Source organism: Tamandua tetradactyla, chromosome 8 (genome assembly GCF_023851605.1).
Source record: "Tamandua tetradactyla isolate mTamTet1 chromosome 8, mTamTet1.pri, whole genome shotgun sequence".
In the NCBI taxonomy this organism is placed as follows: domain Eukaryota; kingdom Metazoa; phylum Chordata; class Mammalia; order Pilosa; family Myrmecophagidae; genus Tamandua; species Tamandua tetradactyla.
In genome coordinates, this window is record NC_135334.1 from 54,024,760 (window position 1) to 54,047,009 (window position 22,250).

The window sequence follows — 22,250 nt, forward strand, 5'->3', positions numbered from 1 at the left end:
TGAGACACGTTTTACCTCAGAGTACATGGATCATTTATTTCTTGTTCTTGAGCAAGGACACAGCTGGTACAGAATTTCAAGTGATTAAACAGCACACACTAAAGGCCTTCTATGATTTTTCAATTATATAATGTTCATATACAAGAAGTGGAACTATCAGCTTTATTAAACAATATTAAGTAAAAAGAGCAAAACTCAAAGATTTCTTCTTCCCCTACTAGAGTACAAAAACTGTCAGAATCTAATTATTGGCATCATGAAGGCCATTTAAAATCAAGCTAAATTCTTATGATAAATAGGCATGGTAACTCAGGATACTTCAGATCTCAATATAATGATAAAATCTGAACTGAAACTACTGAGTGGTTTGTACAATTGTGGAAACATCTGATATGAAAATTCAACTTTAACAACGTGTATAGGAATTAATATAAAAACGAGACACATTATGTTGAATAAACACTAAGTTTAGCTTAGTTTTTCCTGCTGTGAAGTGTCAGCAGGATAATAGTGTTTATAAGTTTGAATATCTATACGGCATTAAGACTTCATGTACATATTACAGAAAATAAGTCAATACCTCTAGTTTTTGAAATCATGTAATGGTATTTTTAGAGCTCTGAGAATTCATTATTTCTGATGACTCAGGAAGAGAGGTTTTACCTCAAATTTATGGTGTGGATCCAGTTCAACTGGCACCTTCTCAGTTCTAAAATTCAGAGGATTTATGTGAATGGAATTCCCCTGGAAGTGGTGATCTAAATGATTAAACATATATCCAAGGATTTGTCATACTGGCAAGGACAGACACAATTCTGAAAAGTCTATAATGTAGTTATTCTTATTTGGGTATATAAGTAGACCTAAGCTATATAAAAATGATTTACAAGGAAAATACCTTGCAACTCTTGCCTTTCTCCGATTTTCACTAAATATTGTGTGTCATAGATATACCTGCTCTGGGCCTGTGGCCAGGGTCTCAAAAGGGAAGAAAAGTCGCGCTGGGACCACCCACTCGCCTCCCGCACTCCCTCCGCGCTGCCGCACGGGGCGGGGCCTCTGAGTTAGTTCCCCTGAACATCTTGAGTAAAGGGGCGCATCTGGGTCCTCGCCAAGAAGCAGGCACAGACTCCAGAGAGCGGCTCATGGAGCCCTCAGAGCCTGGGCGCCAGGAGCCAGGAGCCGGGTAAGGGAGCCCCTGCCCCTCCTGATGGACCTCTCAGACCTCCCGCCCTTTGTTCCAGGAGGGGACGTGAAGGTAGATGAGGGCCCTGGGAGGAAGCAAGAGCCGCCGTCCTCTCCCGCCCGGCATGTTAAGACACCGCTAAGGGCTTTTGGCACCGCCAGGCGCTTCTGGACACAGGACGCTTCTGGGTTCCTTGAGCACAGCGCATTCTAAATCCAGGAATACCAACGTCTTCCTTCCCGCTTCTGACAGCATGCGCAGCTCCCCAAGTTCCCAGGGGCCGGACCCGGAAGCGCCGCCCCTCCCGAGAGCGCCCCCTGAGCATTCCCCTCTCGGCACAGCCACCAGGTCGGAGGCAGGAGGCAGGAGGCCACCGCACCCGGCCACGGCCCTCGAAGCTCCGCGTGGGCGCCGCAGCATCCTCAGCAAAACTCTCGGAATCTCCCGGGAGGCCGGCCGCCTTGAAAGGAGGCAGCTCCCAGCTCCGAGTAACCGAAGCCTGCAATGGCAGCTCCCCCTCCAGCCCCGAGCAGTTAGTGGGAGCCCGGGCCCCACTGACCCGCGTGGACGCGGGAACCAGGGCAGAGCCTCACCGCACACCCGGGCTCGGAAAGGAAGGTCACCAAGCTGCGGCGTCAACCCGAGGGGCGGCTGGGGACCGGGAGCATCCCGACCTTCAAGGTTAGAAGCCTCCAAAGGCGACCCTCTGCCCTGGTCTTTCCCCCCTGACACCATGGATATTGGGTTTCATCTGCAAGGATCCCACCCTATCCTAGGCAGAGGTCTTTATGTACTACCTTAAGGGATTCGGTCATTTCAATTTACACATTAATTTTTAAAGGGAAAATTCATATTGTACTATTAAATGCAAAGTAGAATCACTCAAATGTTTAAAAGTTACCACAAATCCTGTACAAACTCGCTAAGTTAAATAAAACTTAAATACACTGATAATAAATAAAATAAACCAAATCCGTTTACAATAAGCATACAGCACCATAAGTACGTTAAAGAGGAGATGCATTGTTTAAAGACAATTATCTACAAAACGAATTTCTCTTTACATATTTTTAAGGGAATAATATTTACTTTTCTAGTAAAAAAGACATCCTTTGTAGAAATATGCTTATAATTCTAAAAAAGAATGATGGGGAGGAGGTGGCATAAGCCCATTTGTGTCATTTTGATCAGAACTTGCTAGATGTTACAAAATTTTAGATTTTATACTTAGATCTATTATCTATTTTAAGTTAACTTTTTACTTTTCAAGTGCTATACATGTCATTCTTTTTTATCATGGTGAAATTCACATAACATTTAATTAACTATTTTAAAGCTTAATATTCACGGCAATTAGTGCTTTCACACTCTTGTTCAACCACCACCTCACTCTAGTTTCAAAACTTTTTCATCAGTCCAGAACATTCCATACCCATTAAGTAAAAGCTCCCCCTTCTCTCCTAATCCTTTGTCAATGACTGTTCTTACAGTCTCAATTGATTTGCCTATCCTGGATATTTCTTATAAAAAATATATACAACATGTGATTGTTTGTGTCTAGCTCTTCATTGTTCTTCATTGTTTTCTAGAGCTGAGTAATATTCCATTTTATAGACGTACCACTGTTTCTTTATCCATTCATCTCTTGATGGACATGTGGGCTGTTGTCACCTTTTGAGTGAGGTGAATAGTTCTACGTGCACATGTGTGTACATATACCTGTTTAGTATCAGTTTTCAACCCTTTTGGGTACATACTTAGGTGTGGAATTTCTTGGTCTGTGTTTAACTTTTTGAGGAACCACCAAACTGTTTTCCACAGCTGACTCATTTTACATTCCCATCAGCAGTGTGTAAATTTTCTTGTTTTCAATATTGTCACCAACAGTTTTTGTTTATTATTATTATTATTACTATCTGAGAGGGTGTAAATTGGTATCTCATTGTAGTTTGGGTTTGCTTTTCCCTGGTGACTAACGATGATGAACATCTTTGCATGTGTCTGGTAGCCATTTGAATATTTTCTTTGGGGAAATGCTTATTAAAATCCCCTGCCCACTTTTGATTGGTTGTCTGTTATTTTTTTGGTTGTCAATGGTATTTTCTAATATTCTAATTACAAAATGCTTATTTGATATGTGATTTGAAATATATTCTCCTGTTCTGTATGTTGTCTTTTTAACTTTTTTAATAATGTTCTTTGTAGAAAAGATTTCACTTTTATTGAACTCCTATTTATCTATTTTTCTTTAATTGCTGCAGCTTTTGGTGTCAAAACGTAGAAACCATTGCCAAATCCAAGGTCATGAAGAATGTTTTCTCCTAGTAAGGGTTTTGTGATTTTAGCTTATATATATATATGCCATTGGTCCATTTTGAGTTAATTATCATGTATGACATGAGGTAGGCATACAATTTCATTTTTTGAATGTGATTATCCACTTGTCCTAGCGTGATTTGCCGAAGAGATAGAAGTCTAGACACCTTTGAATGGTCTTGGCATCCTCATCAAAATCAATTGACGTTAGATGTGTGCATTTATCTGGACTCTGAATTATTATTATTATTATTGTTATTATTATTGGTTCATTTATCTTTTCTTAGTTCAGTGCCACCCAGTTTTGTTGGTTTTGTATGCTATATGGGGGGGGTCACATTTCCTTCTTTTTCCCTGTAAGTATCCTGTTGTTGCAGCACCATTTATTGAATTTTTGTTGTTTGTTTGTTTTTTCCTTTGTTTTCCTTGTTTGTTTTCTTGGGAAATACATGGGCCAGGAATTGAACCCAGGCCTTCTGCATGGCAAGCGCGAATTCTACCATTGAACAACACTTGCATCTTCCACATTTTTTATTACTGTAGCCTTGTACTCAGTTTTGAAATTAGGAAGGTTGAGTCTACCAACTTTATTATTTTATTTCAATATTGTTTTGATTATTTGGGACTTCCTGCAATTCCATATGAATTTGAGGATTTACTTTTTCATTTCTGCAAAAACATCATTGGAATTTTTATAAGGATTGCTGTGCATTTAGTCTGTAGAACATTTGTGTTAGAGTACTGCTGTCCTGACAATATGTAATCTTTCAACCCGTGACATGGAGTATATTTCCATTATTTAGACTTCTTTAGTTTCTTTCAGTAATGTTTCATAATTTTCAGGGTACAATTCTTTCTTCTCCTTGGTTAAATTTAGTTCTAGGCATTTCATTCTTTTAGATGTTATTGTAAATGGAATTGTTGCCTAATATTCTCTTTGAGTGTTCATTTATGGTTTGTTGAATAATTACATTATTGAATTTTATTTACGTTAATATATTATCTTTCTAAGTGTTGTGTATTACAAGAAGCTTTCTCATTGGAATTAGGAGAAGGGGAAATATTGGTGATAGATGAAATAGAGAAAGGAAGGAATCATCCTACATTTTACGTGAATCTCTTGTGAGCCAGCCATATTATAATGACTAATTTTAATTTGTGTATATATCATATATGACTATAACTTTATTACCAGCTCCCAAAGAATATACATTAGAAAAATGGTAAGGGAAAGAGATAGTTATTTAAACAATAACATTATTTTGTCATTTTAAATTCATAATTTTCATCTATATTTATCCAGATCTCATATTGATGCTTTATTGACCAATTAATGCTGGCTCTTACTGATTCCATTTACTGGACAGTCTTCCTTGTTTGGTGCTGAGTACGTAAAGGCAGGAAGTGTAGCTTTTATCCCTTTATCTCATCAAGTAGGAAAAGGCTTAAGAAATAGTGGGTGCTGAATGAATTTGAAATGTGTGATGTAAAACGACAAGCAAGGCTCAACTGAATCTGTATTCCTCATCTTCTAGAATGAGTAATAGGTCTTACTACAATGTAATAGTAAAAAAACTTTTATGGTACTTACAGGTAAAGAGTCACATCTTTGAAGCAAATTTTGCAAATTTAATGTTGAGGAGGCAAGTGAGCGGCACAATCTGCTTCTGGGTTTTCCAAATATATTCGACACTTCAGTCATCAAGAGTATATATAAATCCCAATAAGCCACAGAGAATGTGCCAGTTTGAAGCTATTATGTACCCCTAAAAAAGCCATGTTTTAATTCTGATCCATTGTTGTGGGGGCAGCCATTTCTTATAGTCCTAATTCAATACTGTTGGGCAGAAAGTTTAGATTCCCTCCAGGGAGGTGTGACGTACCCAATTGTTGGTGTGACCTTCTGATTAGATGGAATAGCAGATGACAGCCATGTGACTTTCCAGCTGACAGAGGTGTTCCACACCCATAGGCCTTCCTTTGATTAAAATAGCTTTCCTGTATGCCATAGTTTTGGACTTTTTATAGGCTTAGAGCTGTAAACTTGCAACTTAATAGATTCCCTTTTTAAAAGCTATTCCATTTCTGATATATTGCATTCTGGCAGCATTTGACAGACTAATAGAAAGAATGAAACCATATATTTACACTATAATGTATTAAATGTATATAAATGTATTACATACTATTAATTGCCTCTAAACCTCTAGATATTTTAGTCATTATTTGTAAATCAGGTCCTTGGGCATTACTTACCTGCTTGTTTATTCAATAAAAATTTAAAATAGGTTTTAATAAATGCTTCAATAAAAGAAAGCATAAAATTATATTCAGGAGACTGATATATATAGAAAATTTTCAAAGAAACTTGTCTTAAATTTAAAACATTTTCTGTTATTCTCTTAATTGCCAATACATTTGTAAACCATCACCTATTATATTATGTTTTACCTCAGCTATCTGCTCTGTTTAACAATACACAAAGTATGAAAAAAATATAATCATTCAAGATCATTTATTAAAATACTGAGAGCTTAGCAAGCCTATGAACCTTCTCCAGGGGCTCACATTTACTGTTGTGTGATAAGAGGGTTGATCACCCTCACCGAGCTTGTGGAGTTAGGAGGACTTATTAATTTAGTATGGAAATGTTATGGGCAGTTGGGCACTTGTTGAAATCATTGCCAAAGGTGCAGATGCTTAAGGAGAAATTTTAGAATTTTCATGGATTGTGATTAATTCTGGAGTTCTACATTGTTGCTTCAGAGGAAAATGCTCGTGGATGTTACTGAAATAATTTGTAATCTGAATTCTTCTAGCTATACATGGTAGTTTGAGGCTGTTAGGATCCCCAGGAAAGGCCATTTTCTTTGTAAAAAATATTTTTATTGAGAAATCTTCACACACATACAGTCCATACTTGGTGTAAAATCAGTGGCTCCCAATATTATTATAGTGGTGAAGGCCATGTTCTATTAATCTATTTCTGTTCTATTAATCTATTAATCTATTTCACCTATTGTAGGTGAGAAATTTTTACATTTGTTTGTTTTTTGTTTTTAACTTTTTTGTTGTATAGTATAACAGATATACAAAGCAAAGAAAGAAAAAAAAACAACAGTTTTCAAAGCACTCTTCAGCAAGTAGTTTGAGGACAGATCCCAGAGTTTGTCATGGGCTACTCATACAATCCCCTCGGATTTTTCATTCTAGCTGCTCCAGAATATAGGCAGCTAGGAGGCTTAAATATTTTCTTTATGTACACAATTGACTTTTTTTCTCTTTTTTCGTGAATAATAACGTAATACAAAAAAGCAATAACTTTCAAAGCACAGCAGACAATTAGTTGTAGAACAGTTTTCAAAGTTTGGTAATAAGGGTTACAATCCCATAATTTTCAGTTTTTACTTATAGCTGCTCTAAGATACTGGAGAATAAGAGTATTCAATTTAATGATTCAATAATCATAGTTATTTGTTAAATCCTACCTTGTGTATTACTGCACCATCAACTTGGATCTTTCTGTCCCTCTCCATAAGGGTGCGTGGGCTATGGCCATTCTAACTTTTTCATGTTGGAAGGGGTTATCACTAATATGGTTTAGGGAGATGGAACCAGCTGAGGTTCTGGAAAGACTGGGCCCTCTAGGTTTTAGGATTTATCTGGACCACACCCATCTGAAGGTTGTAGGTTTCTGGAAAGTTACTCTAGTGCATGGTGTTAGTTAGATTCAGTTGTCAACTTGGCCAGGTGAGCATACCTAGTCTTGTTGTTGAGGACATAAGTCAATGGTATGTGAATCTCATCTGTTGCTAATTACATCTGCCGTTGGCTAGGAGGTGTGTCTGCTGCAATGAGTGACATTTGACTTAATTGGCTGGTGCTTAAATGAGAGAGTACAACGTAGCACAGCTAAGAAGCTTGGCATTCCTCATCTCAGCACTTGCAGCTCAGCCCAGGCCTTTGGAGATGGAGAAAGAAGTCACCCCGGGGAAAGTTGTTGGAACTCAGGGGCCTGGAGAGAAGACCAGCAGAGACCATCGTGTGCCTTCCACGTAAGAAAGAACCTCAGTCGAAAGTTAGCTGCCTTTCCTCTGAAGAACTAACAAAATAAATCCCCTTTTATTAAAAACCAATCTGTCTCTGGTGTGTTGCATTCCGGCAGCTAGCAAACTAGAACATGCATAGAGCCCTTCTGGAATCTTATATATTGCCCTAGGTGTTCTTTAGGATTGGTTGGAATGTACTGGTTGGGGTTTGGCAGGTTATGACATGTCTAACTGAAGCTTGCACAAAAGCAGCCTCCAGAGTAGCTTCCAACTCTATTTGAACCCTCTCTGCCACTGATACTTTATTAGTTACACTTCTTTTCCACCTCTTGGTCAGGATGGAATAGTTGATCCCATGGTGCCAGGACTGGATTCATCCCTGGTAGTCATCACCCACATCGCCAGGAAGATTTTAATTCCTGTATGTCATGTCCCATGTGTGTGGGGGGGGTGATGATTTTGCTTGCAGACTTGGGCTTAGAGAGAGTGGGGTCACATCTGAACAACAAAAGAGGTCCTCCAGAAATAACACTTAAGATATATTTATAGGTAGACTAAGCTTCTATGTAAATGGGATGTTTTGATTAAGTTATTTCAATTGAGAAATGTCCCACCTCATTCCAAGTGAGTCTAAATCCTCTTACTTGCTATAGACTAAGTGTTAATCCAGTGCAGTCTGTGTGTCTGGGTCAGTTATGGGAGAGATATTCCTCTCTAGATCTTCTTCTCCCAGTTATATTTTCTTTGAATTTTCTAGGGATAAAGGGAACATCTTTGGCTTTAATTTAATATTTAATAAGGGTTTTCCTTTCCATAAATCTTTTTATTCTAGAAAAATCTCATTCATGTAATTAGAAATGAAAATTAGCATGGAGTTAATTTGATAAATGAATTCAGAAGTGTTACATAAATATGATTTTCCTGACTTTGGAATGGCTAAGAAAATTTTCCTAGATTCTAAAGATATCAATGCAAGATGATAAAGTAAGATTATTTCCGTATTGTGATGTGCTGGTTTGGAAGGATGTATGACCCCTGGAAAAGCCATGTTTTAATCTAAATCCCATTTCATAAACACGGAATAATCTCTATTCGATACTGTATGTTTGAAACTGTAATCAGATCATCTCCTTGTAGATGTAACCCAATCAAGAGTGGTTGTTAAACTGGATTAGGGGCAACATATCTCTACCCATTTGGGTGAGTATTGATAAGTTTCTGGAGTCCTATAAAAGAGAAAACATTTTGCAGAATGAAAGCGATTCAGAGAGAGCAGAGAATGCTGCAGCACCATGAAGCAGAGATTCCACGAGCTAGCGACCTTTGGAGATAAAGGAGGAAAACACCTCCCAGGGAGGTTCATGAAGCCACAAGCCAGGGGAGAAAGCTAGCACATGATACCGTGTTCACCATGTGCCCTTCCAGCTGAGAAAGAAGACCTGACTGTTGTTCGCCATGTGCCTTCTCAGCTGAGACAGAAACCCTGAACTTCATCAGCCTTCGTGAATCAAGGTATCACTCCCTGGATGCCTTAGATTGGACATTTCTATAGACTTGCTTTAACTGGGACATTTTCTTGACCTTAGAACTGTAAACTAGAATCTTATTAAATTCTCCTTTTTAAAAGCCATTCCATTTCTAGCATATTGCATTCTGGCATCTAACAAACTAGAACATATGCCAAATGTTTAATATTAGGCAATCCATTAATAAAATTACCCATACCTATGAAAAAATTAGATAGATGAGAAAAGAATATAATGCAAATGAATAAATACATTATGGACTACAAACTTCTAAAATACAAATAAATACACATTTTATTAATATATTAATATTCATTTCAATTGTATATGTCAGCATAATTTTAAGAGTGGCAAATCCTGTAAGCCTTAGCTTACAGAAGCAAAACAATACCATATCGTCACAGTTCCTTAACATTGTCTGGATATACAACACAACACATTTAGAAAGACAAAGAAATTAGTGGTATAACAATTGTAAATCTTGGAAACATTTTGAGATGCTATAATTGCTTACTTTCAATAACTCTTATAAATAATAAAATAATTCACTAAAATATCCAGGAATCCAAAGGAACAGCTCCACAAAGGAAGTAGAGGTCACAGACTCATAAGGATCCCCCTAAGACTTCAGACACAAAGAAGGAGAGCAAAATTCTCAGTTCTGGAATAGTTAGGCTAATCCCAGGTGTCCTCCACCATCCAGCCACCTCATTGTTTATTCCAAGAGATTTAATTCACAAGGTGCCTCAGGGGAATTATTACAGGGGAAATTACGGGGGAACTGATACAGAGGAATGGGGAGGATTTGAGAATACTGGGTTCACTTAAAATTATTCTCCCAGAGGGCATTTGCAGGGCAGAGAAGAGAATCTTCTCCCCATGACAATGATGCCCCAGACATTTGCTGAATGTTCTTTCTCCAATTCTTTAGGGTAAGGGCCCAGTTCACTTGCAGTCTGAGTGAGAGGAGTCCTCTGAGGAAGCTGAGTCCTCAGAATCATTGTCTTCATCTTCACCCCCCCCCCCCCCGCTGGAATTGGAGGACTTAATGCCTCCATCAACTTCCCCATCCTCATTCAGGATTTTGCCACCCCGTGAGGGATGGTAATACACTTGAATAGTCTCTCATGAATGTGTCCCTGGAGCCTGCAGTCCCTGGGCCTCTCCATGTTCTCGTGGCAGGCTCCTCATTGATGGTGACGGCAGAGCTGTCCATCTGAACTTGGGGCTCCAGTCCCCCTTCATGTCCATATTCTTGTGCTTAGCAGAGGGGGATTCTCTGTACGCAGCATATTCCTTGGGAGAAAAACTCTTGAGCCAAAGATCCATGTCCACTTTGTACTGCTGTTGCAGACTCTCAGCAAGTTTCTCATACTGCTTCTTCAGGCTCTGTAGGATGCACTGCCAGCTTCTTCCAATCTCCACTATGCACTCTCTCTCTCTCTCTAACATATGGTGCACGTCACTACTTGCCCACAAATCCTCATGGACATTGTGGTTTCATTCATTGGAGGCTTCATGGACTCTCCATAGAATTCCATCTAATAATAATGAAAAAATAATGAAAACTCAAAAGAAATGAAGGGACCTCATTTCTTTCAGATTGTCTGGAAAACTCTTGGGTTTAGCCTTTGGTCTTGTTGGGAATATCAAGTGTCTTAGAATTCTGGATTAGATCCGAGTGTTCTTCCCTGAAATGAGCAAGTTTTTCTTAAATTCCTGTTTCCCCTTCTGGAAATCTTCAGTATATTTCAACTTAATGTGCTCTGGGAGTTTCTTGTATTTCTTGGACAAGACCTTGGTCAGTTCCTGCTTTTACAGCTCAGGGTGCATTTGGGAAAGCTCAGAGCACTTCTCTTTGTAGAAGTGGAAATAAGCAGTCAAGAGTTTCTTGGGAAAATCTGGATGTTTCTTGTGTCTTTTGCCTTTGTGGGGAAATTTCACAAGTTCTTGAACTTCCAGGACTAATTCCATTAAGGTACGAAACTTTCTCAAACTATGAGAAAGCTCTAACCATTTGACTTTGACATTTCTCCAGAAAACTCTTTAAAAGTTACTTTTTCCCAATCCAAATAGACTGGGTTGTTTTACACTTGCTTTTATCATTAAATGAAAGGTAATTCTGTATGTGTTCCAGTAACATCAGAATGTCTTCTTTGCACCAGTGGATTTGGTCTTTAGGCAAAGACATTTCTAGGTATTTTGAGCCACTTATATGGTCCTAGATGTCCAGATACCTCTGCATGAACTCAAAATCCTTCACTGATGGCTAGGCAGGTGAGTTGTTTCTGGAAATCCTGCAGTATGTGCGATACAGTTCTCTGAGGAGAAAGAGAAGTAAAGTTACTCTTCTTCTATAGAATGAATAAAAATAAATCACCCTCCCCAGAAATCACACCCCTTCTATCATTAATCTTTAACAATTTGAAAGGAAAATTGCCCAATTTCTAAGCTGAAATTTATACTTAGCTTTCATTAGCGCCATCAAAAACTCCCACCCCTCCCCACACTCTGCTCCCCATACTGTCCCCCAGAATTTCATCAGGGCCTATCTTATGTAGAACCAAATGAGACAAATGAGTGACTTTTCATTCAATGCTCCTAAGATTATGAAAAGCTCCCAGGAAAGATATGAGTAAAAAATTCAAATGCGAAGAGAAATGGGTAAAATGGAAAAGAATGGTCCAGATGGGCATGACTGATGGTTCAGTTGGGGAGCTGGAAATAGGAATGAGACAAACTAAGGAAGTCCTCACCCCACAAGAAAAAATAAAACAAAAAAACCCCCACATAATTCCGTGAATTTGAACCTGAAGTAAATGTCTACTTTATATGTTCTTTGGAACTTGTTCATCTAGGGAGCTGTTCTCTTCTCTCTAAGTAATATGAAATACAAAATATTTATATTTATCTGGTAAACTGTTTCTTATCTTTAAGTCTCAGTAAAATTTTGTCTGTTTGTGAAAGCCCTACTCAATACCTGCTACCTACAGGAACTAAGTGGCAGATGTGATTCCAACTATTTCCTAATATCCATTTATCTCCAGTTACCAGTCTTTTTTCTAATTGAGTATCTCAGCCACATATTTCTTCTAGTTATGCCCCAAATCCTCATGATAATTCCCTTAGAAGTGTTTTTAGGTTAATCTTGCATTCTAAGTTCCTTAGGTAAAACCATATCTTGCCAAATTGGGGAGTTAATAAAAGAAATGTAACCTGACATCCTCAGAAAAAAAATATGCAGGAATGGAAAGTGAACATCAATATCAGACTTAAGAATCAGAGGGAAGTTGTGCAGTCCAACAGTGACTCAGTGGCAGAATATTCACCTGCCATGCTGGTAAACCAAATTCCATAAAAGACTCAAAGGGAAGTTGAACTTCTGAGTTGACATCTGAATATTTGAGAAGACTGATTTTGAGAATTATGTGATATTCTCAGCAGAGAATAAAAGATATAGCTTTACTGGATTAGCTTGAAAAATTTACAGGATGAGTGAAGAATTAATAATTATAATAATGTAAGATGTGATTGTTAAGAGCAGAATTAAAGACCATAATTAAAGTAGAAGAATGAAAAAATATTACCCAGATATTAGACTCAAGGATGTAGAAAAGACTCTTGGGAAAGCTTTTCTATAATATCAAATAAAAAATTACAGAATGAAAACTTTGTAGGCCATGAGGGGTTGAGAAAAAAGATGAGACAAAAGCTCTTGAGTTTTCATTTTAAAAATCAGAAAAAAATGTTATTTTATCAATATTCTTAGAAAACTAAGAAAGGGGACAAACTAAAGGAAAAGAAAAAGTAATTAAGATAAAAGTAACACTCTGAAGAGAAAGTAGAAAAAAGATGCAAGAAACAAATAAATCCATATATTGTGTTTATGGCCACAAGGTATGTCATGTTTCAGGAAATAATAAGTTGTTTGTATTTAATTTTCAACTATTTTGTAAGTTATGATTGTTTAAAATACAAAATATCAGACATATCTAAGAGTGGTCTAACATTAGAAATGAGATATATAATATTTGGAATCTGAATCTAAAAAGGATGAACTGGTCTCTTTTCAGTTATCTTTAAATGTATGATGATGTGTGTAGAGCAGAAAAAATGAAAATTGTGCTGTGTTGTTATATGGCACTCTTATGAGCCAGGCAGTTTTCTAAATTATTGAATAATGCCTCACAACAGGAAATGTGTAAGTCCCAATCGCTAGTAGCTATGAGTGTGATGTTATTTGGCAATAAGGTCCTCGCAGATGTAATTAAGGATCTCAACATGAGATTATCCTGGATTTAGGATGGGCTCTAAACACAAAGATTGGTGTCCTTATAAGAGGAGACCCAGAGACCCAGAGACATAGGGAAGGTCATGTGAAGACAGGGGCAAGGGTTGGAGTCTTGTTGCCACAAGCTAAATAACCCCAATGTTTGCAGACTGAAACTAGAAGCTAGGAGAGAGGCATGGAATGGATGGATATTCCCTCAGAGCCTCAGAGGAAACCAACCTTCATCTTGGACTTCAGGCCTCTAGAACTATGAGAGAATAAATTTCTGATGTTTTAAGCCAGTCATGGAAATTTTTTTATGGCAGACCTAGGAAACTAATACACAAATGTTTTACCCTTATCTTATTTCTTTTTAACTTCATGAGGTTGGTTTAAATTATTATTATCTTATGATATAAAGGAGGAAACTTAGAAAATTAAGAGTTTATTCAGCTTGACAAAGTTACAGAGATGGTAATAAACAATTTTTAAAAATTACAAGAGTGTAAACAACTTAAATGTCCATTAACTGATGGGTGGAGAAACCTACTGTGGTGTATCCATCCAAGAGAATATTATCCAGACATCAAAACGATGAGCTACTGACACATGCAACAAGGTCTTGAGAACATTTTGCTAAGTGAAATGAGACAAACAGAAAAGACCACATATTGTATGATCACATCTGTATGAAATATCCAGAATAGGCAAATTCATTGAGACTGAAAGTAGATGAGTGGTTGCTAGGACTTGGAAGGAAGGGGGAATGGGCAGTGACTACTAATTGGTATGGGGCATCTTTGTGGGGGGATAAAAATGTTCTGGAGTTAGATAGTGGTGTTGGTTGTACAATATTATGAGTATACCCACTGAATTGTACACTTGGAAGTGGTTACAGTGGTGAAATTTATGCTATGAGCATTTTCTTTCAAGAGAAAAAGAAAAAAACATCCTTACAAAAAAAAAATACAAAACATGAGCCTTTGAAAAGGAACAAAAGATTTTATAAAATTAAAAATACTTAGCAAAAATAAAATCTTCAACAAAATATTAGGAAAATAAAATTCAAAAAGTAGGAAAACAAAATAGATTTTAGCCACCAGGACAGCAGGAAATAGAATCTAATGCAGACAGTTCAGGACCCTTTAATGAGGGGGCTACTCACAGTGTCAGCAGGGGGACCAGAACGCAGCAATGGTGTGAGGCACCAAAGTCCAGCCACAGTGGGAAGCTGTTTCCTCCCTACACCTTAGGTGGGAGAAAGGATCCCTAACTGAATTTGAAGGATTAGCTGATGTGTCTATAAATCTAGAGAAGAGTTTTCAGGTCAATGAGTTTGAGAATGAATTTGTTATGGGTTAGAGAAAAATAGGGAAATGAAATTACAAACTCCCAAGAAAACAAAAATGTTATAAGAGAAAAGATCTAAATTTTTTCGCTTCTTATAAAGTAAATAGATATGATCTATGTTAAGAAATAACAGAACAAGCATAGTATTTGGAATCACATACACTCTAACAGGGATGATCTCTTTTGGTAGAGCTATAAAGAAGAAGGCAATGTATCTTACATCAGAAGTTCAGAGACATAAATATCAATAGAAAATTTATATTGTGAGGAAATTTGAAATATTCTCTCAGTGGGAACGGAGAGGTGAGAACACCTCTCTACACTTAACTTTCTACATTCACACACAGAAATCCTCTTCTTGCTACTCATTGATAGAACAACCTGAGAAAATTTACTGCAGATATACAGAATATCTGCATAAACCAAAATAAGTCAATGAAAGTGCTTTATTTTATTCTATGATAAAATCCTACTCCCATCTATCTCTAATACAAAATAATTAATTAGCATTACATTCATCTTTGACTTCAACTTTCATTTCGCAAAATTTTAACAACTGAATTTGCTCTTCTCTTTGGTATACCACATTTAGGTAAACTTAATATAAATGCTCCCCATTGTTCGTAATAGAAGAGCAATATATTCCATAATAGAATCAGACTTACTGATCAAAAGATCATTCCCATTAGGAAATATACAAATCTGCAATTAAAATGACAACCCCAGTGTCATCTAATATAACAGATTCTGCTTTAGAATGAATGACTGGAGGTAATCAGAATTGCCACTTCCAAACCAGAGTGTGTGCAGAGAATCCTTGAGACTGGTTCTTTGATTTCTGGTTCTTCAATTTTGGTGTGGTCATTAATGTCACATTTTTAATGTCACCATAAACAATTTCTGGATTTTTACTGGCCACTTTTAAGAACAAAGCTGCAACCCTAACCAAAGTTTCTGAAGAGATATCTCTCCCGTTCTACATCAAGTCTTTCAATTAAGTTTTAGATATCATGCCATGATACATAGGACTGCATAATATCTAGGACAGCCCATCAGAAAATTCACAATTCATACATATAAAGAATACTAAAATAACATAAAAGATCATATGAATTTATAAATTCAGATTAATAGTAGGGATTACCATTCTATAGTTTGAGTTAACTGCAATTGATTACATAATTTTTATTACCTAGGTGTGTTGCCATCTGTTTGAGAAAGTCTAACCCTGAGAAGAGTTAAACTAAAAGTTTTAATTTTTAAGAGAAAGAAATGCAAATTCATTTACTCAGTTCTGTACTCACCTGGATATTCTATAAATAGCCTCGCCAGCATTGGGATAAATGGCATCCAAGTCAGGTCAGGAGGTCTGGGTTCTCTGGCTCTCTGGAGAGCAGCTGTAGCTTTCTGAGGTCTCCACAGTCCAGCCAACTCTAAGTGCCTCTGAAGAGAAGACTCTGGGATGCCTTCATATCAGGGAGCTTGAAGCTCCGCCCTGATTAGGTTTCTGTAGTTGAGGACCAGCTGGTGGACATCCCTTTGCATCACTTATTAGTTTAACACCCTTCCTAATTTCCATCAATAACTAACTGCAAACTCTTTCCAGTGCTGGCTCATGCAAATGACACCCTTATGACAAATTAATTTCTGAGTTTCTGGGGTCTTGGATTCTATTCCCATTTCCTCCATATTTGAATATACATCCTTCGTTTCCATGATAGTTTTTGTCCTTTCTTCACTATGGTCTATGATCTGATGATCATGTCTTCTGGATTGTCATTTAAATTTTTATTGTTCTAATGAACTTGCACCCAGTCTTTAGAGTTAAAAAAAAATTGCCTCCCTTCTTCTAAGACCAGGTGCAAGTAGTTCTGTGTGACATAGATCTGAGATCTGTACCAACATTGTTGATGAAGAAGGGTTCTGGGAAGTATTCTCAGGGCACTTGAGTACAGCAGATGCCACTTTGCAGGCCCTGAACATAGTCCAGCAATGGTAGCTTCCCCTGCTCCCTGCCCATCATTGTGACTAATATCATCAAATCAGTGACTGCTTCATTAGCTGACCAGGATATCATGTTCATGCTCCACCAGGGGTGCAGGGTCTAGAAGACCAATATGCTTTATGTCAGGGCACCACTTTTGTTATAGGAACCCCAGATGACTATAAAAAATGGGAAGTGAACTCTCTAAAAATTACAGTCATAACATTGTAAAGAAAATTGCATCCAAATATATAAGCAGTCAAAGAAACCAGAGGAAAACTGACCTAAATCATATACCTATCAGGAGGAGAGCTGGAAATAGAAATGCAATTTTCTGATTGAAAGAGTACAGTTTCTAGTATCTAATAATAGCATGCTATTCCACAGAATCCTGAATCCTTGCTCACCAGGAATTAATCAGAGGAAAGACGAGAGGAAATTCTGGGCGGTCTTTCCTGCACCAGGCCCCAGTTTTCTCAGTTGTAATTAGTTATGAGGATGATTATATAATGCTGGTCACATTGAGGACCTGTTGGAAGGGCTCAATTTATACTATTACCGATGTTCCTTTGATTTGTTTTTCCACATAACATTTTCTTTAAATGTTTCTTGACTTATCTGAGTTTCCACAATTTTCTCATTTTCCTTATTTTGCCCTTTCTATTATGGCCTTCCCAGGATTCTGTCTTTGACCACTTGCTCTTCTGACTTTATACAATCTCCCAATTCATCTCACATAGAAATCTCAGCCTGAATAACCAAAGGATTTGAAATACCGATGAGTATTTCAGAACTCAGTTGATTTTGAAACTGAGAAACTTGTAACCTCCTGAGCAATGATTACTGAAATTCCCTAAATCTTTGTATATGCCTACACGTTAGCCCTGGTTCCACATTTTGTTGCACATTTTGATGACTCTTTTTTTGTTGCTGATATATTAGGATATACAAATCCTAACCGATAGGCATGCTATCCTATATGAACGAGACGGATACTTTTCTTATTGCTCATGCATTCACAGAATCTCATGGAACCTGGTGCCTTAAGATCAACTCTTCTGGGTGTAAGTGTTAAACCTGTCTGTCTCAAACTGGTCCTCAAACAAACAGTCTCCTACTCACCATCACACATTGGTTATTCTGCTTTCTTTATTTGGATATCTCCGATTATCCTATATCTTTTTCCCACAGAGATCTCATCTGCTGTAGGAGCTTCTCCTGTAAAAGAACTATGAATTTGATTGCCAGAAAAGCAATATTACAGGTTTCAGTCCTTGATATAAGGAGGCAAGGGATGCTAGATAAATGGATTGTAGGAGAGTATGAAGATAATAATATTACCCTGTTTACCCTCATACCTTTCAAATTCTGGGAAACTTCATGCCACAGAATCACAAAATATAATTCTTTGACTAAGTGACTTTTCTATGAGGAATTCATATAATATAGCTAATCTTCAGTAAGCATCTTTTACCAAATTTTCGGTCTATAGGTGTCAGTCCCATCCCTTCCAATATATTCTTTACTTACTTCTTTGCACAGTATTACTATATTCGCAATATAAAAAAAAAAACTGTTTGTACTTGTAGTTTTGGTCAGCAGCAACATTTTTTGAAAATGAGGAGTTTACAGATGCATGAATATTTTACTACATAATCCAAATAATTATATCATGAATTTAATCACTATCCCATTTGAATGCAAGGTCCATAAAGGCAGGTATATGAGTGTATTTTAGTCATAGCTTTATATCCAGTGCCAGAAGAGTACCTGGCACATATCAGGTACCCTGTAAACAATGGATTAATCATACATCATGAGCCTCCTTATCCTTGTATTATAGCTATTGTACCCCCACGCTGGAAGTGCTCTCAGAGCATAATTTACCTGATAATCCTCAACTGCCCATTCTGTGGAAGAGGGTTTGTGGGTCTGCTGCTCCTGAGACTCAGAGCAGGGAAAACACAGCAGGATTTTGTCCTCTTCACAGAAGATCTTCCTAGTCTCCTTTTGCATCCCACAGATGTTCTTCAGAGCCCAGAAATGGGCAGAGATTTTCTTGTCTAATACAAGACCCAAGATTCTTCACAACAATATTGGTTTTGAGGTTTCCCTCCATGTAGGACATTTGGCAGGAGTTTCAGCTTCTTCCCAGAAGGAAAGTGACAGGGCCTGCAAAAGCTGTGTCCACAGCCTATGGTGGATGAGTCTGTAAAGCAGTTATTTCTGGAAAGTTTGAGAGCTGTCTGAGAGCATTGTTCTTAGGTAAGAAAATAAGAAGTTTATTAATCTGCTTTGATGAGTCAAACGATGAAGCAAAATACTAGTCAGGTTGTAACTCAATAATATACTTGTGTGTAGAGCAAGATAGGGTTTATCTTGCATATGACCCAAATGGGAAAAATGAGGCACAAAAAGAGCTCTCAATCATCATAGAAAACTTTGTTGGTTATGCATGCAAGTTTCTACTAAAATAATCTCTTTATACCTCCTTAAGCATTCTGGTTTTGTTGAGGTGTTATTTTTAAAGAAGTTTTGGGACTGAAGAGTTTGACCCTCAATACGTGGTTCCAGGGGTTGGTCTTGTTTGGTTTGAAAATCAATCATCAAGCTCCTTGCTATTGATTGAACTATCAAAGGGCATTCACCAAAATTCTTTTTATTCAATGATTAATTATCTGAATTATATCTTTGCCCCCCCCCTTGTTTTCTCAAACAGAACTCACCAACCAAAAGCAATTTTTGAATGCATAATAATGAATAAGGATTAAAGTGCACTTTATCAATTGGATCCATTTTTCAGGAATCTTTTTTTTTTTTTCTGCATGTGCAGGCACCGGGAATCGAGCCCGGGTCTCCCACGTGGCAGGCAAGAACTCTGCTTGCTGATCCACCATGGCGCACCATCATGGGAAGCTTATATGAATATAGTAGAAAACTGAATTTTTGCTCCTATCTTTGAATGTACACCTCTGCATCAGCAAAGCAGAAATTTGTAAAGATATAATTATTATACAATAATAACAATCAGCACCAGAAAACAAATGATTCTTTCAAAGTGTCGGTTCCTCATTTGCACAGAACATGAATAAAGGTGGAACTTTCCTTTATGGTATGTGTGCATGGTCACCAGTAACACATGTGAATTTCATTTACCTATAAATTAAACATTTTACTCCAGGTTTTCAAAGTTTTCAGGGACAGGGACAGGCTGCGGGAATTGAACCTGGGTCTCCAACATAGCAGGCAAGAATTCTGCCTCTGAGCCACCAGTAAACACCTTGTCCCCCATAGTTTTTTATTTGTGCTTTCTTTTTTCTTTTTGATTAGGCTGTCTCCTTTCTTGTTTATTTAAAAAAGTTCATGGATTTATTTATTCCTACCATGTTTTGTCTCAATTAATTTCCATTTTTATACCTGAAGCTTCTTTCCTTTATGTTTTATTTATGATGAGAGATTTCATTTATATGTCATTTACTTCCTGACAGTTTCTTCAAGATTCTGAGCGTTGGTTTCTCTTTCCCTGTCACTTTACAAAATATATTCATCTGTCCCTAGTATATACTACTCATTCTGGAGTTATCTGAAATAAATGAATGTTATAATTATTTCAAACTTCAAAAGAATGGAATTTCCTTGGCCTGTGAATTTAGAAATCAATTTATTTCTTGCTTCTGGTTTACATTATCCTTTAGAATTCTCTTTCCTGATATTTTAACTATATATTGGAATAAATTTTCCATGGTATCTTATATTTGCACATCCATTCATGTATTTATTCATTTCTTCATCACATATTTATATCATACCATGTTTTAATCACTGAATTAAGTAGTAGGAATGCCCTTATCCACTGCTACATTCACAGTCGAGAAGAGACTAGTTGTCTGAGCTAACGTCAGCCTTGTTCTTCCTTTTCAAATAACAGAAACTATATCAAACTGGCAGCTGTTCCCCCCCTAAGGCCCTCCTATGACTGGGGGACACTGTGCTTGGGAAGAACCAGGTCACTGCAATTCATAGACACAAAACCAAACTCCATTCCACTTCTTCAGTAAGTTCCCTCTTTCCTGTGACCCTTTGACATTCCACTTTCACGCACATGCCTTCTCTGAGACACCTTAGCATCAACTGCTCAGTAACATTAGTGGGGAAGAGAGAAAGAATGGGGTGAACAGATCCCAGAAGGTCAAATTGATTTTAAGTATATTTGAGTTCATCCTCATCTGAAGGAAAAACTGAGGTAAAGGTGCACCAGCTATTTGGAACCAAAGTAGAAATTTGCCACTGAAAAATTAGTTAATATCTGAAAACATTCATCCACTCCATCAACATGAGAACAATTTTCCCAAAAATAAAATATTGTCACTATGAACTCACTTTTCCAATATGGTTCCCAAGTCGTATATGAAAAGAAAAATGAGTATAATATTATACACCAGCCTTAACTGCTCTTTCACTTCCCCTCTAGTACTCTGATATTTAAAAACTAATGTATATATGTTAGTTCTCTCTAAAGAATAATCAGAGTCTCACTCTAGGAGAACAGAAATGAAAGTATGATGAGCAAGACATTCTCATATCATGAGAGGGAGTTAAGAAGGAAGGGGCTCATGAAGAAGCCATGGTTAAGGAATATAATCTGGGTTCCCAAAAGGCATTGCCAGGTTTACTGCCAAAGAGAGGGGTACCTACTTAGACAACCATTAAAACAGGAAATCATATAACAAACTAAATATTTTATTGCAATTTATTTCCAAATTCTCCCCATCTTACCTCTGAGAGCAGCAAAGCCTCACATCTTCAGCAACTGCGTGTGGCTCAGCAGAGATGATTATGAATTAGGGGAGCATAATTTGGGAATCCCTCTCAGAGACATGAAACTTCCCTTGGTCATGGAGTTTTGTACTTTGGGGTAATCTGTCTGTGTACCTAGTAATCCAGATCACACAAGAACTATTTTTATCCTATGTTTTCTTCTAAAAGTGAAAACCTTTCCCATAGATTCCCAGGATAGGAAGAAGTAAGTGATTGGACAAAGAAAATGATGGGAGTTAAAGGGCATGTGAGACTTCCCTGAAAGTAATGGCAAATGCAGATAACAGTTCAGCATCATGCCAATACTGACTAGAAAAGATTCCTGTCTCTAAGCATGGACCTCCTGTCTCACCTGGAGCAGATCCATGGTGGGCATGTGGCAGTTCTCAGTCAGCTAGCTGTACATTTCTCTCACGCTTTCTTTCTGTTGGATCATTTACACATCACTGTGCTTGATTTGATGGAAAATCTTTTCTGCTTCTCTCTCCAGTCTCTCCAGATGGAGATGCTCCTCTTCATAGAGAAATACTTACATGGTCTGGTACTGAGCTTTGATCATCACATTAAGAGCATGTAATACTACATTGATATAGAAGCAGAAGGATCAACAAACATCACTCCCAACAGAAAACTTCGTACCTCAAATATTCTATGGAGCTCTTCAACCGAGATACACTGTTTATCCTAGAATGTGAAGACAGGGCACAAAGGGAGCTTGACTTCCAAGTGATTGGAAAGGTATTTTCTCACC

At 37.5% G+C, this 22,250-nt stretch overlaps 2 pseudogenes; one reads left to right on the forward strand and one right to left on the reverse strand.

The window, feature by feature from the left end:
- The window catches only part of LOC143645099 (tripartite motif-containing protein 43-like), a 601,918-nt pseudogene that overhangs the window by 322,660 nt on the left and 257,008 nt on the right, over window positions 1-22,250 (forward strand).
- On the reverse strand, window positions 10,023-11,268 carry LOC143643879 (upstream-binding factor 1-like protein 1; annotated as a pseudogene).